Here is an 18341-nt window from a genome sequence, read left to right as displayed (position 1 = left end):
AAATTAACCAAATTAACCTTTGTGTCGTCCTCCCGGGTCCTTCTTTCCTTCCCCTCCGTCTGTCCTTCCTCCCTCCCTCCTTCTCTCTTTCTTTCCTTCCCTCCTTCCTTCCTTTCCTCCCCCTACCTCCCTCCCTCCTTCCTTCCTTCTTTCCTCTGTCCTTCCTTCTTTCCTTTCCCCTTTCCTCCCTTCCTTTTTTCCTCCCTCCTTTCCTTCCTTCTTCCTCCTTTCCTCCCTTCCTTCCTTCCTCCCTCCTTTCCTCCCTCCCTCCCTTCCTCCCTCCTTTCCTCCCTCCCTTCCTTCCTTCCTTCCTTGACTGGAGGACAACAGGAGGGTTAAAGGATCATTCTTCAGATACAATAAGCAGACAGACTCTAAATGAAGCATTAACACATTTCATGATGTTTTAACTGATGCTGTGAAACATAAAGAAATGTTCCAGGAGGATAAATCTGCTGTTTGTTTCCTCTCAGGATGAACTTCACTAACTCTACTCATCTCTCCATCTAACATCTTCTGCTCTACATCCTTCTTCTGATGAACTAATAACTAACAACATTCCCATCAGCTGGAAGATGAACATTATATACGAGCATGTTAGCATGTTGGCTGCTGTTTATAGCTGCTGTCTTGAGTTATGAACTCTCAGCATCCACACATTATATTATATTATATTATATTATATTATATTATATTATATTACATTATATTATATTATATTATATTATATTATATTATATTACATTATATTATATTATATTATATTATATTATATTACATTATATTATATTATATTATATTATATTACATTACATTATATTATATTATATTATATTATATTACATTATATTATATTATATTATATTATATTATATTATATTATATTACATTATATTATATTATATTATATTATATTATATTATATTACATTATATTATATTATATTATATTATATTATATTATATTATATTATATTATATTACATTATATTATATTATATTACATTATATTATATTATATTACATTATATTACATTATATTATATTACATAGGGTTAGTGGGGTTTATATGTGTCCATGAGGTTTAGTTTAAATTTAAAGGGTTAAAATGTGAAAATAAACGTATGAATAACTTCACACATTCTTTTTATGTGGACCCAGCATCAAATTTCTGCTTTTAATCCATTTAGAGAGAAAATATTCCTTCCTTCCTTCCTTCCTTCCTCCCTTCCTCTTTTCCTTTCTCCCTCCCTCCCTTCTCTCCTCCCTTCCTTCCTCCTTTCCTTCCTTCCTTCCTCCCTCCCTCCTTTCCTTCCCTTCCCTCCTTCCTTCCCTCCTACCTTCTTTCCTCCGTCTTTCCTTTCTTCCTTCCCTCCCTTCCTTCCTTCCTTCTTCCTCCCTCCCTTCCTTCCTTGACTCAAGGACAACAGGAGCTGTAATCCAGATAATCATCTCACTAATGAAGTCAGACACCAACCTGCAGCCTCCTCATCAGTGAGAGTTCATAATTCAATTCTTTCCTTCCTTTCTCCCTTCCTCTTTTCCTTTCTCCCTCCCTCCTTCCTTCCTCCCTCCTTTCCTTCCTTCCCTCCTACCTTTCTTTCCTCCCTCCCTTCTTTCCTCCCTTCCTTCTTTCCTTTCCTCTCTGCCTTCCTCCCTCCTTTCCTTCCATCTTTCCTTTCCTTCCTTTCTCCCTTCCTTCCTTCCTTCTTCCTCCCTTTCTTCCTTCCTTGACTCAAGGACAACAGGAGGGTTAAAAAAAATTATCGATGAATGATTCAAATGATATAAACCAACAAAAAAAACCTAAATGTACATTTTAAAACTAGTTTAACTGATTGAAACCTTATCACCACAGAGCTGTAATCCAGATAATCATCTCACTAATGAAGTCAGACACCAACCTGCAGCCTCCTCATCTGTGAGAGTTCATAATTCAAGTCTTATATTACTAATTAAATTAATCTCAGTCATTAAGTCTCATCTCACCGACGTCATCGTTTAACCTTCACGTTAAATAACAGCTCACTGCTCTGCTTTCTCTCTCCTGTTCAGGTCCTGCTGAGAAGAAGAAGTTTGTGAGCTACAACGACCTGGTGATCTAAAAAAGGCATTTCCTCCACCACACAGACGCTGAGAGAGAGAGAGAGAGAGAGAGAGAGAGAGAGAGAGAGAGAGAGAGAGAGAGAGAGAGAGAGAGAGAGAGAGAGAGAGGGGATGTTCTGCCCTTCTGGCTAAAAAAAACAGAAGAAAAGAGGAAATGGAGTTTTTCATTTTTTCATTTTTTTTGGTCTCATGAGCTTCATTGCCCAACAACCACAGACTGTGAGCCGAGCGAGGCTTCGTGGGACTCTGGACAAAGACATTTGGGCAACAAAAAAAAAAAAGACTTGACTTGGTCGGTCGGAAGGGAAGCGAGAAAGAGACGAAGAAGCGTTGGAAGAAAAAAAAACATTAAAAAACTGTGGTGATGTCGGGAAAAGTTAAAAAAATAAATAAAGCAAAGAGTGTTTTTGTCAGTGATGATGATGATGATGATGATGATGATGATGATGAAGGACGCCCGGCAGCATCGGGGGGTTTTCTCTGTGAACACTAGGCGGCGCTCTCTCTGCCGTCTCCGGGTGTCACATGATGACCTCGGCACGGCGCTCGCCTCTCGTCTCTTTAACTTCCAAAAAACTGCGACTTTTCCAACCTTCCTGTCGGCCGCGTGTCGTTCTTTAAGGCTTAAATGTCGGCTTCCTTTCAGTTCTCCACTTTACTTCTGTATGATTTATTTTTTTTTGCTTCTCGCTTCTTTGGATGCACATTTTGTTCTTTTTGTAATTTTTTTTAATTAAAGCCATATTCTTCGCTTTGAGATGTTTTTTTCGGGGCTTTTTGCTCGAGCCGCCGCCTGGAATCTGATTTTTAACCACTTTGACAAATCTTGAATGTGAAAGGAGAAGAAAAAAAGAAAAGGTTTAGAAGAATGTGGATGTAAGACGTGTGGCTTCATTTTATCAAAGCATGCAGAGAACAAGTGTTAAATGTGTCTGTTTGAGCTAAAAATTAAAAAATAAATTTTAAAAATATGTGCACGAAAAAACAAAAAAAACTTCAGGTCAGGTTTCACATGTGGCTTTTTACAGAAGTTCCAGAACATGTTGAGTAAAAACAAAGTGGTGAATGTTAGTTTCCATCTGCTGCTGCTGTGTGAATATATCAGATGAACAGCAGGTGGCGCCGGTTTTCCAGTCGGTGCCGTTAAATACCAGGTGGGGAGCTCCGGTCCTCTGAAATGAGGCCAACCAGGAAGTAACTTAAAACTGCATTCTATCAAAAGGCCACCAGGGGGCGACCGTTTTGGTGTCAAAAGGACTTCCGTCTCTATACAAGTCAATGGAGAATTCACCAACTTCTCACTTGATTTCTAACCTCAGTAAACGTTTTCAAAATGTGTTTATGGTCTCAATCGCTAGTTTAAAGCCTTCTTCAATGCAGTATGATGTTCATTTGGGACATTTTGGCCTCCCTGATTTTATATGTGACGATAAAGCAGGGTATGCATTAGGGCGTGGCTACGTCGTGATTGACAGGTTGATTGGTTCACAGGTTCAGGAGGGCGCCTCATGCTCCTCCTGATGCCCATATAAGTAGAATCTGTGTTTTTATTTTACCCAGCATGCACCTGAAATGTTCAAGATGGCGCTGCTCAGATCCGATACTATTGGCCTCCGAGCAGCAGTCCACAAACCAATGGGTGACGTCACGGATGTTACGTCCATTTATTATATACAGTCTATGGTGGAAAACACATTAATACATTACAGTATTTTTACAGTAATTTACGGTGAAATTACAATAACAGTTGGTCGACACCTTCCTCTGAAAGCTCCAGTAGCCTTAAAGATTTGCTTTATATTTCTAGTTTTAGCAGCAGAGACTCAAGAACACACACACACACACACACACACACACAAACAGAATGACTTATTATTTAACTGGGATTAAGATCTGAAGTCACTCGTTTTCCTCTGAAGCTGTGAAAAACTACGGGCCTCGAACGCCTCGTGGATGATAACATGAGAGGTTCGTGTTGCGTTCACAGTCCGAAGGGTTTTTTGTTGTTTTTGTGAATTCGCTTCAATCCAACGTGGTGAAAATCAGATTCTAGCGCCGGCCGCGTTCAACAAGCCAAAAAAGAAAAAAAAAAGAATGAAATTAAACAGGCGTGATTTTTTTTTAAGGCCTTTTTTCTGTTTGAAATGTTGTTCGTGGTCCCATCCCAACATGTGTGTGTTCCCTCTCCACGTGCACAAACACACACACACATGATGATGATGATGACTTCTCCAGTATTTTGTAGGTGTATGATGATGATGATGATGATGATGATGATGATGACCCTTAACTGTGTTGTAGCCGACCTAAAGAGAACCTCGGTCCCTGAGTATCTGGTGATTCATGGACCACTGATACAGCTCAAAGGTGTTGATGGTTGTCAATGCATGCCTGATATGTTCGATGTTGAAACTGAATCGGTTATAAAAATTTTAAAAAAAAACATTAAAAAAACTTAAAAGAAGAAGAAAATGAAATTCTCACCACTCAGCTGATTCCACCTGTCTGCTCTGTACTGTTCCTGATTTGGTTCTGTTTTATTTGCACTTTCTCACACAGCAGAATATGGCTTTGATTGGTTTCTTATGTTCCTGGAAACGATTGGGGGAAAAAGATGAGTATATATATTTAAAAACAAAAATACTTGTTTTAAAAAAGAAAACCTTTAAAAAAAAAAAAAAAACAGGAAGCATGTATGTTTTCTACTGTTTGTACTCGGTATCTTCATGTTGCCCTTGCTGCTTATGTGCAAATGTTGTGGGAGAGATTTTACATTTGGCCACTCATGCAACTTTTCTGTGGTGTTGTCCAAAAATGTATCAACATGAAATAAAAAAGACTTTGGTTATTTTTTTTATATATTCCCTGAAGAAAAGCAGTTTGGTGCTCGTGTCTTACTCTTGAAAAGTTTCTTCATTTCAGCTGCTCAAGAAATGTTTGATTTATTCGTCCTTAATACATAAATACACACATACATCATATATATATATGACAATAAATATGCCATTACCCTTCGTGTCGTCCTCCCGGGTCAAATTGACCCCGTCTGTTTTTGCCTGTTCCTTCCTTCCTTCCTTCCTTCCTCCCTCTTTATTTAATTTTTCCTTCGTTCTTCCCCTCCTGCCCTCTTTCTTTGCTCCCTCGTCCTTCCTTCCTTCCTTCTTTCCTTCCTCCCTCCTTTCTTCCTTCCTCTTTTCCTACTTTCCTTCCTTCCTCCTTTCCTCCCTCCCTCCCTCCTTACTCCTTTCCTTCCTTACACCTTTCCTTCCTTCCTCCCTTCCTTCCTTGACTCAAGGACAACAGGAGGGTTAATATTCAGTGACATCAGTGAATTAATGTAAATCCAATCAGCAGAATAACTCACTATAACATTTAGTATAATATGTTCCAGTGTTTAGTATAATATCTGCAGAGGAGCTTTAACACTTTGAACAGTCTGAAAGCTTCTCTTCATCTGCAGTTTGAACTAAATACTGAAGTTCAGGTGGTAAAATGTCAGGATCCCTGTGTTTTCCTTTTTCCTCCCCCTTTGTGGGAATATGTTTTTGTTTAGTTTTCCTGGTTCCCATTGGAGGTTGGCCTCGAGCATCTGCACACCTGCCTTCTATCAGCAATCAAGCCGTTAAAACCACTCACAGTATTTAAGGACCAGTCTTGCACTCCATTCCTCGTCTGATCGTCAGTTTACCCATGTGGTATTGTGCCACTAAAAGACAAAAAACTACCACAAAAAGACACAGAACTTCCAGAAAAGACATAAAACCACCACAAAAACAAATGAAACCACCACTAAAAGACACGAAACCACCACAAACGGACACACAACTTCCAGAAAAAACATAAAAACACCACAAAAACACACGAAACTACCACAAAAGACACAAAAACACCACAAAAAGACACAGAACTTCCACAAAAGACGTAAAACCACAACAAAAAGATACAAATCCACCACAAAATACATAAAAAGACCACAAAAGGACACGAAATTTCCAGAAAAGACATAAAACTACCACAAGTTTCCTCCCCTTTGGTGGGAGTATGTTTTTGTTTAGTTTTCCTGGTTCCCACTGGAGGTTGGCCTCGAGCATCTGCACACCTGCCTTCTATCAGCAATCAAGCCTTTAAAACCATTCACAGTATTTAAGGACCAGTCTTGCACTCCATTCCTCGTCTGATCGTCAGTTTACCCATGTGGTATTGTGCCACAACAAGACACAAAACCATCACAAAAAGACACGAAACTACCAGAAAAGACATAAAGTCGCAACAAAAAGACACGAAACCACAACAAAGACACGAAACCACCACAAAGACAGGAAATCACCACAAAGACACGAAACCACCACAAAAAGACAAAAGAACACCACTCAAAGATTAAAAAACACCAGGAAAGACACTAAACAATTAGATAACGACATAAAACTACCGAAACAAGCGCAAAACTACAACAAACACAAATAAACCAGAAAAAGACAAACAACTTCCAGAAAATACAGAAAAGACACATCTCCTTTTTATTTTTCTTCTTTCTGTTGAACTGAAATTAAAACAGATGATTTTATGTTAAAGACTGTGTAAAGTGAATTCAGACATTTTCTTCTAAACACATTAAATAGGTCATAAATGTATTTCTAAAAAAGGTGTAAAAAGCATTTCAACCATTTAGATTTGAATTGTGGAGCTAGGCTTAGTATAAACCCGCCCTGCTGCTGTAGAGGTATAAATACATTCAGTGCACACTACTACTACAGTCTACAGTTAGCCAGTTAGCTGAGTTAGCCACCGAGCTAGCCGCCGAGTTAGCCACCGAGCTAGCAGCTGAGCTAGCAGCAGAAAGCTCTCAGACCTAGCGTCCATGTTTCTGGTAGAGGTGGTGACTTTGATTGACAGGTGACACTTGGTAGGGGGCGGGGCTTCAGTGAACTCGGCGGCCACTCCCACAGCGTTTGGGAGCAGAGACCAGAGGCAGACTTCTACACAACTTTGAAGCCTAATTTCACATATTTAGCAATTTTTTTTAATCATTCACATTTGGCAGGGTGGTTAACAACACACTTTACTGTGGTATGTCAAACTCAGAACTCATATTTATTCTTACTTTACACGGACTTTAAATAAACTAAACAGTTGATCTGAGCTGCTCGGGTTTATTTCTACAGAATGAATCACCCTGTATTAATTCATCACTGAACAGCATCAATGAAACAAACCTACAGCTGACTCTCTGACTCTCGCAGCGTTATAAAATCATTAAATCCAACACTGAGAGAAGTTGGAGTTCGCCCTTCGCTGTGTCTCCCTCTGGCCCTCTGCCAGGCGTCCAAGCATCTACAGACACAGGTAGCAAATTATTTCTGATGTTAAACTCTGTGAGAAGCAGAATTAATCAGCCCCCCCCCCCCCCACACACACACACACACACACACACACGCTCAGCTTCACCTTGCTGTGACGTGAAGCTCGTCCTCCGGTTAGATGACATCGTGCCAACTTTCCAATGAAGCGCCGGGCCGTTTGCAGGGTAATTAATCACCCAGGAGACTCAGAGGCATTCGTCTACATTTACTCTGTGGTTTAAATGAAATGAGGGGGAGGGGAGGGGAGGGGGGGGGGACTGAATGTCTCATAACTGTCTGTTTCAGCTGCAGCGACCTCAAAGACGAGCCAATTACCACTAACTTCATCAACAACAGAAATAGGAAGCATTAAAGGACACGTCGAGATTTTAGTTGCTTTGATAAATGAAGAGATTTAAAAGATGCACAAACAGAATCTAAATGTGATTTATTATTTTAAAGTTGCTTGTTTAAGTCAAACAAAGACACAAAATGATCTAAAAAACAAAAGTCTCAATAAAAGATGCTCTACAGTGATTAGCCAATAAAATAAATAAAGGGAAACCACCATAAAACATGTAAAACTACCAGAAAACGTTACAATCTTACATGAACAAGGCACAAAACAACCACAAAAACACACAAAACAACCATAAAAGAAACAAAACTCCAAAACTATTCTGACTCATAATTATCTCTACACCAATTCACATTCATAAACTCCCCATTGATTATTAATAAATGTTTGATTAATCCTTAATGAAGCTGTAAGAAGAAGGAAGGAAAGGAGGGAAGGAAGGAAGGGAGGAAAGGAAAGGAGGAAGGAGGGGGAATAGTCAAAACAGACAGGGTCAATTTGACCCGGGAGGACGTCCCAAGGAGTGTTTATCTATGGAAAAATGACATTCACAACCATTATATTATGGTCCAGGAGAACATTCGATAGAATATAATGATTTTTTATAGATTTTTTAAATAAACACAGGTCTAATATGGACATTTGCATATATAAAAATGTATATCAGCTGCACAAAAATAAAAATCTGATGCATTATTTTGGTATATTCGGGGTCACATTAGGACTAAGTCTGGCTAAAACAAACGTATATGGTGTTTTAACAACTCTCAAATGTAAAAATGGGTCAGATTTTATCCTGAACAGTATGTGAGGGTAAAGTCTTGTGATTGACAGTCTAGAAGCAGAGCAGATGTTTCTAAAACAACTTCATCTACTTCCAATGTGCACGGAAAAGAGAAAATGGGTCTACAAAAAGTCAAAGCTCCAGTAATGCTTGTATTATACAGAACAACTTTACTGTCAGAGCAACGTGTTTTAGCTTATGGCTGATATGTATGTATGTATGTATGTATATATTGTACATGTCAATATAAAAAAGGCACCGTTTAGATTTTAGTCTCTTCTGCACTAACTCAGGTATCTTCCCTTTAATTTAACATTTGTGGTTCTGGACCAAACATGGGTCCAATCCCAAACCAGTCCTCCACTTCAGTACCACTAGCAGCTTTGGAGGCTGCTGGGGTGTAAATGGATCCCCACGGTGGGAAGCAGCTGTCACCATGGCAACAGATGGACACCATGGAGCTTTATGGGCTGCCTGGTCTTTTCTACTGTGAACAAATAACATCTAAAACCACGAGAATGACAGACTGATATTCTCCTTATTTTGGTTTTTATCTTTTCACACATTCTGATGTTTAGTTTGAGATGTGAAGAAAACAAAGGTGTGTTTGATCTAAAATAACACAGAAAGTAGAAAGACAGAACTCTTACATTTGTGTGCTGTTTCCTCCTTTCTCCTGTTGCACTTCCTGTTATTTAAGGGTTTGCACCAGGTGGGGAGTTCCGGTCCTCTGAAATGAGGCCAACGCGGAAGTAACTTAAAACTGCATTCTATCAAAAGGCCACCAGGGGGCGACCGTTTTGGTGTCAAAAGGACTTCCGTCTCTATACAAGTCAATGGAGAATTCACCAACTTCTCACTTGATTTCTAACCTCAGTAAACGTTTTCAAAATGTGTTTATGGTCTCAATCGCTAGTTTAAAGCCTTCTTCAATGCAGTATGATGTTCATTTGGGACATTTTGGCCTCCCTGATTTTATATGTGACGATAAAGCAGGGTATGCATTAGGGCGTGGCTACGTGGTGATTGACAGGTTGATTGGTTCACAGGTTCAGGAGGGCGCCTCATGCTCCTCCTGATGCCCATATAAGTAGAATCCATGTTTTTATTTTTCCCAGCATGCACCTGAAATTTCCAAGATGGCGCTGCTCAGATCCAATACTATTGGCCTCCGAGCAGCAGTCCACAAACCAATGGGTGACGTCACGGATGTTACGTCCATTTCTTATATACAGTCTATGGTTTTCAGTCCACTTACACTCTGCATTCATTAGATTAATACGACCCTTAATATGGCGAACCTCCACATGAACGTGCAAATGAAGGGAAGTGGATAGGACGAGGAGAGAGGGGCCAGTTCGGGATTGGTCCATGGTATCACCCATCAACTTCCGGCCTGTCTGGGATAATGATTGGCCTGAGGTCACATGACCATGTACCTAACCTATTTTGGTGGATACCCCATTGGCTGATACATGTCTGGATGCAAATAATTGGTTATTTCTGTATATCTTCCCATTCCCATTTTACCTTTTTGAATTTTTTTCTGCTTTTTAACTAACTCTGTTTAAATGCTGTTAAATGATGTGTTTTATGACCCTGATGAAACACTTTGGTCTATTAATAAAGTTTTACTGACAGTCTATCAAAGCTGAGGTAACAAAATGACCCTGATCATTGTTGGAAATGAGTCAAAAGAAAAGAAAACAAGATTCTTTACTAGAATTGGCATTAAGATCAAAGCAGTATGATGCATATATAACTGCAGTTTTCTATTGATTTGCTTTTGCTCACAGCTGTTGTTTTTCACAGAGCAGAAAAATATGTTTTCTGTAGATCCTCTGACTAATTAACACCAAAGTTTGTCGCTCCATTCATTTTTTCTTTCAGTCTTTTTTTCCAGGCTCACAAACTTTCTTCCTATTGTTACAAAAGCAAAAGAAGAAGCTGCATTTTCCACTGCAGTGACGATTGAAGAGCTTTGTCAGCATGTTTTCCTGCTGCTAGGATATCAGAAGCCTAATACGACTGCTGGCATCTCATCCTTCCTCCCAGAAACACTAATTGGTTTGGCGGCGACTAATCTAATTGGACACTGAAGGTTAGCTATGTGAATCCATACAGAGCCAACCCTCCCCTAAACCGCTCTTATCTACTGCTCAGAGAGAGGCTCAGAGACGGGAGGGGACAACTTCCCGCTGTATCATTATTTCCAGAGGACTCAGGGCGGGGGAGTGAGAGAGAGAGACATGAGAAAACACAGAAATGTACGTTTTCATGAACACAAATGATTGTTTGATTATGTTTCTGTAAAGTTAGTCTTGCTCTTTGATACATTTTACAGCTTTTCCTCTGAAAACGACACCATGAGAGCACGGAGAGCGACCTAAAACAGGGCAACTAAACAATGAGCTGAAACTATAAAGCTACATGAAGTGGAGAGGAGGATGGAAACATCTAGTGTGCCCATGGAGAGGCTCTTCAGCCCGGCGGTCAGGAGAAACTGGTTGTCTAACAAACGATTTAAGAGAAGACTCCTCATGAGGTTTAACCGCTGCTTTAGCATAGACTGTATATAAGAAATGGACGTAACATCCGTGACGTCACCCATTGGTTTGTGGACTGCTGCTCGGAGACCAATAGTTTCGGATCTGACCAGCGCCATCTTGAAAATTTCAGGTGCATGCTGGGAAAAGTAAAAACACGTATTCTACTTATATGGGCATCAGGAGGAGCATGAGGCGCCCTCCTGAACCTGTGAACCAATCAACCTGTCAATCACCACGTAGCCACGCCCTAATGCATACCCTGCTTTATCGTCAAATATAAAATCAGGGAGGCCAAAATGTCCCAAATGAACATCATACTGCATTGAAGAAGGCTTTAAACTAGCGATTGAGACCATAAACACATTTTGAAAACGTTTACTGAGGTTAGAAATCAAGTGAGAAGTTGGTGAATTCTCCATTGACTTGTATAGAGACGGAAGTCCTTTTGACACCAAAATGGTCGCCCCCTGGTGGCCTTTTGATAGAATGCAGTTTTAAATTACTTCCGCGTTGGCCTCATTGCAGAGGACCAGAACTCCAAGCCTGTGCTTTAGTGATAAACATGTCAAATAAACAGGACTAGCCTACTATAAAGTATTGGTTTGATGAGCGAACAACTGAAGTGAGTTTTTTTGAGTGTGTTTGGTCCAAATAATGCAGTTCATATGTAATCTAATGGTGTTATTTTGAGGCATTTATAATTTGTACCACATGGTGTTTTCATGGCCAAGACTCATATTATTTAATTTGTTAATATATTATTTTTACGCAACATTGCTAAGGAGTAACCCGAAAGTAGTGTTACTAGTAGTGTAATTGATTACCTTCTACAGGGAGTAATTAAATAAAGTCATCTATTCCCTTTTTTTGAGTAACGACCCAAACACTAGAGTCCTTTATAAGGACTGACTAAACTGACTGAGTACAAAGTGCAGGAGAGAGACCTGACTGGCTCCTTAAAACACAAAAAGTCAAACTGTCACAAGCTGAAGCAGCAAAAGCAGCAACGATCTGATGCTGCAAGACTGGCTGGGTGTGGCAGTAAACACTGTCGGTGCCACCAGAGGGCGCCACAACAAGTTCATCAGTGTGCCGTCATTTCTTATAAGTGTTGGTACTGTTCTTTCTGTTGTTGGTAATATATCAAATCTTAAATAAATCATCCAGAACAATATTCACTCCGTTGTGTTTCTATAGTTCCTGTAAAGTTTTCACACTAACAGCTGAACAGAACTTCTCCTCTGAATGAGAGTTTATTTTATAAGCTTCATGCAGGTCATGATGTTCTGTACTGTACAGATTAAATCACATAAAACCTGTTAATCATTAATCTTTACAGCTGATGGTTGGTGTATTGTTGAACTATGGACTGAAACACACCCTGTGTTACTGTGAAGCTACAACATTTATCAGAAGAGATCTGACAAAGCTCCGCCCCTCACCTGACTCACCTGAGACAAACCAGGAAACAGTTTATTGTTGGTCTCTAAAGAGACACACAGACTGAAAAACAGAGCATCGGATTCACCTTCAGACCAAACTAACAACTTCCTCTGAGTGAGTACAGCTACAGGAGAGAAAAGTGGAAAACTAGAACTCTGCTGCTTCAACCTGCTGACTCTCCACACACTGAAGGTGAGTTTGACTAAAAACTGGAGTCACACTGAAAGTAAATGTCAGTGAAGTTAGTAGAGGAGGGAGGGGAGCCATGACTGACTGTACTTTCTGTCTGCTGTGTTTTCAGCTTCACTCAGAGACTAAATGGCTTCCAGATCAGAGGAGAATCTCTGCTGTCCGGTCTGTCATGAGGTCTTTAGAGATCCTGTTGTTCTGTCATGTAGCCACAGCTTCTGTAAAGACTGTCTGAAGAGCTGGTGGAGAGAGAAACCAACACATGAGTGTCCAGTTTGTAAGAGAAGATCATCAAAGGACTGAACCACCTGTTAGTCTGGTGATAAAGAACCTGTGTGAGTCCTTCTTACAGGACAGAGATCAGAGAGCTTCAGAGGCTCTCTGCAGTCTGCACTCTGAGAAACTCAAACTCTTCTGTCTGGACCATCAGCAGCCAGTGTGTCTCGTCTGCAGAGATTCAGAAAAACACACCAACCACAGATTCAGACCCATCGATGAAGCTGCACCACAACACAAGAAGGAACTTGAGGAAACTCTGAAGCCCTTAAAGGAGAAGTTAACGGTTTGTGAAGAAGTTAAAGTGAAGTTTGATCAAACAACAGAACACATTAAGGGCCAGGCCCAACACACAGAGAGGCAGATTAAGAAGCAGTTTAAGAAGCTTCACCAGTTTCTAGAAGAGGAAGAGGAGGCCAGGATGGCTGCTCTGAGGGAGGAAGAGGAGCAGAAGAGTCAGATGATGAAGGAGAAGATGGAGGCTCTGAGCAGAGAGATAGCAGCTCTTTCACACACAGTCAGAGCCACAGAGGAGGAGCTGAGAGCTGAAGACGTCTCATTCCTGAACAACTACAAGGCTGCAGTGGAAAGAGTCCAGCACTGCCCCCTGCTGGATGATCCACAGCTGCCCTCAGGAGCTCTGATAGACCAGGCCAAACACCTGGGCAACCTGGCCTTCAACATCTGGAACAACATGAAGGAGATGGTCTCCTACACTCCTGTCATTCTGGATCCAAACACTGCTGGTCCAGGACTCATCCTGTCTGAAGATCTGACCAGTGTGAGACGAGGAGAGAGTCAGCAGCTTCCTGATAATCCAGAGAGGTTTAACTCCTTTTCTGTCCTGGGCTCTGAGGGCTTTAACTCAGGGACTCACAGCTGGGATGTCGAGGTTGGAGACAATACAAGCTGGTTACTGGGTGTGTTATCAGAGTCTGTTCAGAGGAAGGGAAGCAAACAGTCTGGATTATGGAGAATATGGTTCTATAATGATAAATACTCAGCATGGTCACCATCAGCTCCCCCCACTGATCTCCCAGTGAAGAAGAATCTCCAGAGGATCAGAGTGAATCTGGACTGGGACAGAGGAAATCTGTCGTTCTCTGATCCTGATACTAACACACACATACACACCTTCACACACACTTTCACTGACACACTGTTTCCATACATGTACACTGGAGATGAACTAAAGATTTCTCCACTGAAGGTCTCTGTGACAGTGAATCACAGCAGTTAGAGATGATGAATAATATGAATATATTAGGGCTGTCAATTGATTAAAATATTCTTTATTTGTTCTAAATGTACTTTAAGGGGATATTTTTCAAGTTTTCAATAATCTGCTTCATGCAAAAATATGTTTATTATTATTAAAACAATCCAAAACAATCTCTCTGTTCATTTTCCTAAACGTTACAGCTGGTGAACTGTGGTTAATGCCTTTACTTTGACAGTCCTAGAATATAAACTTATACTCTACATGTAAAATACTGATATTAAATCAAGTTTTGATGTATTTACTTGTAATTGTTGTACATTGGTTCAGATTGTTTGGTATTTTGTGGATTAAAACCCTCCAGAGGACATGACCACATTATATCTTACTGTTGATCTGCAAGCACATGTATTGTTCAGCTTGGTGCAGTTAAATGAGTTTTATGTATTTCAAAATCCATTTACAGGTGTAAACTGTAATGTAATCCGGGATTTGGTTCTATAAAATAAAGGTTGATTGATCAGAGACCTTGCAATTCATTTAAAAAATCCAGTCAGGGAGTTTCGGTCCTCTGCAATGATGCCAACGCGTTAGCAGTGCATCGTCCAATCTAGGAATGAATCAAATATAAATAATCAAATAATCGTTAACAGTCCTAACTTCGACCTCCATGATGTCTTGCTGCATTGAGTCACTGAGCTGTGTAGTCTAGTATTCAGGTTCATTAACAGCTACTTTCAGCCACTAGGAGGAGCTCTAAGCTTCTTGTGTTGAAGTAGAACCTGAAACACAGAGTGAATGTTTACTGCTGCCCTCGGCTACTTTGACTCGGTACCAGGCGGGGAGTTCTGGTCCTCTGAAATGATGCCAACGTGGAAGTAACTTAAAACTGCATTCTATCAAAAGGCCACCAGGGGGCGACCGTTTTGTGTTCAAAAGGACTTCCGTCTCTATACAAGTCAATGGAGAATTCACCAAACTTCTCACTTGCTTTCTAACCTCAGTAAACGTTTTCAAAATGTGTTTATGGTCTCAATCGCTAGTTTAAGCCTTCTTCAATGCAGTATGATGTTCATTTGGGACATTTTGGCCTCCCTGATTTTATATGTGACGATAAAGCAGGGTATGCATTAGGGCGTGGCTACGTGGTGATTGACAGGTTGATTGGTTCACAGGTTCAGGAGGGCGCCTCATGCTCCTCCTGATGCCCATATAAGTAGAATCCCTGTTTTTATTTTTTCCCAGCATGCACCTGAACTGTTCAAGATGGCGCTGCTCAGATCCGATACTATTGGCCTCGAGCAGCAGTCCACAACCAATGGGTGACGTCACGGATGTTACGTCCATTTCTTGTATACAGTCTATTAAAAACTGGCTACTACATCACTCATAATACTACATACTGGCTGCAGGAAGCCTCACTGTCTCTATGATCTGCTGTAAACATCTGCTCAGCTGCACAGATTTGACCCTAAAACCTGATTATTGTTCCACATCTTTCGGTAGATCTAACATGTGCCTCTTCATACCTTTAACTTACAGCAGGTGTAAATGTATCTCTGTGTTTGTGCATATACCACATCCATCTGTCAGTGTTTAATAATGTACATTTCACCACCATTTGTAGATTTCTATCAACAATGCACATCTGTCTGCTCAGGTACTTTCTGTTCATCATAGTTACATAAAACAGATATTTAGCCTTCATGTCGTCCTCCCGGGTCAAATTGACCCTGTCCTGTTTTGACTGTTCCTTCTTTCCTTCCTTCCTTCCGTCTGTCCTTCCTCCCTCCCTCATTCCTTCCCTTCCTTCCCTTCCTTCCTTCCTCACTCCTTCCCTTCTTCCTTCCTCCCTCCTTTCCTTCCTTCTTCCTCCCTTCCATTCCTTCCTCCTTTCCTTCTTCTTCCTCCCTTCCATCCTTCCTTCCTTCCTTTCATTCCTCCTCTTCCTTCTTTCCTCTGTCCTTCTTCCCGTCCTTCCTCCCTTCCTCTTTTCCTTTCTCCCTCCCTCCGTTGTTCCTTTTTTCCTCCCTCACTCCTACCTTCCTTCCTTCCTTCCTTCCTTCCTTCTTTCCTCCGTCCTTCCTCCCTTCCTTCTTCCCTCCCTCCTTTCCATCCTTCCTTCCTTCCCTCCTTCCTTCCATCCTTCATTCCTCCTTCCATCCTTCCATCTTTGTTTTTGTCTGATAGTTTTGGCTGTATATTCTTTCCTGATGGCAGCACTGCAGAGCTGCAGCTGTATCACACTGACTGGTCTCTTAGCGCAGCCACACAGCATCAATGGAAGGATCATTAGCTCTCCCCAGACTCCGCTCTCACCTCCCCGATGACTCAGATGAGCCGTCCTGGCACTGAAGCAGTTAAAAAGAGCCGCAGGCCATTTAAAGGAGATAAATACGACGGCTGCTCTGTGGACAATAACTGTATTTCTTTTCTCACCGTGAATACCTCTGTAAGAGAAATCAATACGAGAAGGACCTGATAACTATCCGTCTCTGGGTGCTGGTGATTGGTGCCAACATGTGTGTGTGTGTGTGTGTGTGTGTGTGTGTGTGTGTGTGTGTGTGTGTGTGTGTGTGTGTGTGTGTGTGTGTGTGATGCTGGTTGTCCCTTTGGTGCCTATTATGGAGGCTTCTTGTTCAGGAGCTGCTGTGAGGCACTGCAGACCCCATCGACCCAAACATCCCATCTGGAGCATGAAAGTGATTTTGAGCCCGACACCATGAGGCAGAGTCTCTCTCTCTCCTCTCTCTGTCTCTCTGTCTCTCTCTCCTCTCTCTCTCTCTCTCTCTCTCTCTCTCTCTCTCTCTGTCTCTCTCTCTGTCTCTCTCTCTCTCTCTCTCTCTCTCTCTTCTCTCTCTCTCTCTGTCTCTCTCTCTGTCTCTCCTCTGTCTCTCTCTGTCTCTCTCTCTCTCTGTCCTCTCTGTCTCTCTCTCTCTCTATCTGTCTCTGTCTCTCGCTCTCTCTCTCTCTCTGTCTCTCTGTCTCTCTCTCTCTCTCTGTCTCTCTCTCTCTCTATCTGTCTCTGTCTCTCTCTCTCTCTCTCTCTCTCTCTCTCTCTGTCTCTCTCTCTCTCTCTCTGTCTCTCTCTCTCTCTATCTCTCTAATTTCTCACTTGGATAATACGTCAGATTTTATTGTATTAACTGGAAGAAAAAAGTATGACAGGAAAAAAGAGAAGAAATCAGCATGAATGTAGAATATGTGTTGATGCTGTAACACATCAGGTGTGAGACTTTGAATGTATGAATGAACAAATCATCAGACTGCACATTTCAAGGTATATTTTTACATGCTTGGGCTCTATTAGAATATCTACTTTTCTGTGTTAATGAACACATGAATTTCACATATGAAAACGGTGCTAAGGTTCTTGCTTGCCAAACTCAGAGTACAAAAGGACAACAATAATTCACAGTGAACATTATTTAGACAGCTAATATGTCTCCTATGAAAATGAACACTTTTAGAAGACAGGGTTACTTTAGACATAATCTGTTCTCCTCCAGACTTTAATCTCTGCAGACTGTCCTCCCTGCAGTTCACATTCAGAGCATCTTTCCTGAAAACCTCCTCTGTCTTTGCTGCCTCTCCTTTGTTTTTCTCCTCCGAGTCATTGAGCCACAGAGATCGTCCCATTACTCTGTCTGGGAGACACACTGAGAGGAGGGAGGAGGAGGTGTTGGACAGGCAGGAGATTGGAGGAGTGGAAAGGAAGGATGGATGGTTAGTAAGCTAAAGTTGAAGGATGTGTGAACATTTAATACTGTAAATAAACAGCATCCTCTCTTTAAACCCTGCTATTAAAATTGAAATCCTCTCCACAGCTGAAGTAAAAAAAACACTCAAGTTGGGGTGATCCGCAGGCCATTCCCACCTTTAATAACCATTAGTCAGCTGTATGATGCAGCTTGAATGTTTGCCAGCGGTGTCCAGTCTGCTGCAATGCCTTAAACAACAAGTGAATCCCAACTGGAGCCAAGTGTTTATGTTCTGCTAACGTTTTCTCAGGTTGAAGTTGGCACTTTTGGCAGAGAGAGGCTCAATATTTGCATTGGAAAATGTTCAGGGTAACGCAG

The 18341-nt window shown here is 41.1% G+C and overlaps 1 pseudogene; it reads left to right on the top strand.

Moving 5' to 3' along the window:
* Positions 1 to 12875: 12875 nt before the first annotated feature.
* LOC133977493 (nuclear factor 7, ovary-like) lies at positions 12876 to 14285 on the top strand (annotated as a pseudogene).
* Positions 14286 to 18341: the final 4056 nt, after the last annotated feature.

The sequence above is a fragment of the Scomber scombrus genome, chromosome 3 (assembly GCF_963691925.1).
Source record: "Scomber scombrus chromosome 3, fScoSco1.1, whole genome shotgun sequence".
Taxonomy (NCBI): Eukaryota; Metazoa; Chordata; class Actinopteri; order Scombriformes; family Scombridae; genus Scomber; species Scomber scombrus.
Note: the sequence above shows the minus strand (reverse complement) of the source record. Positions and strands in the feature narration are given on the sequence as shown.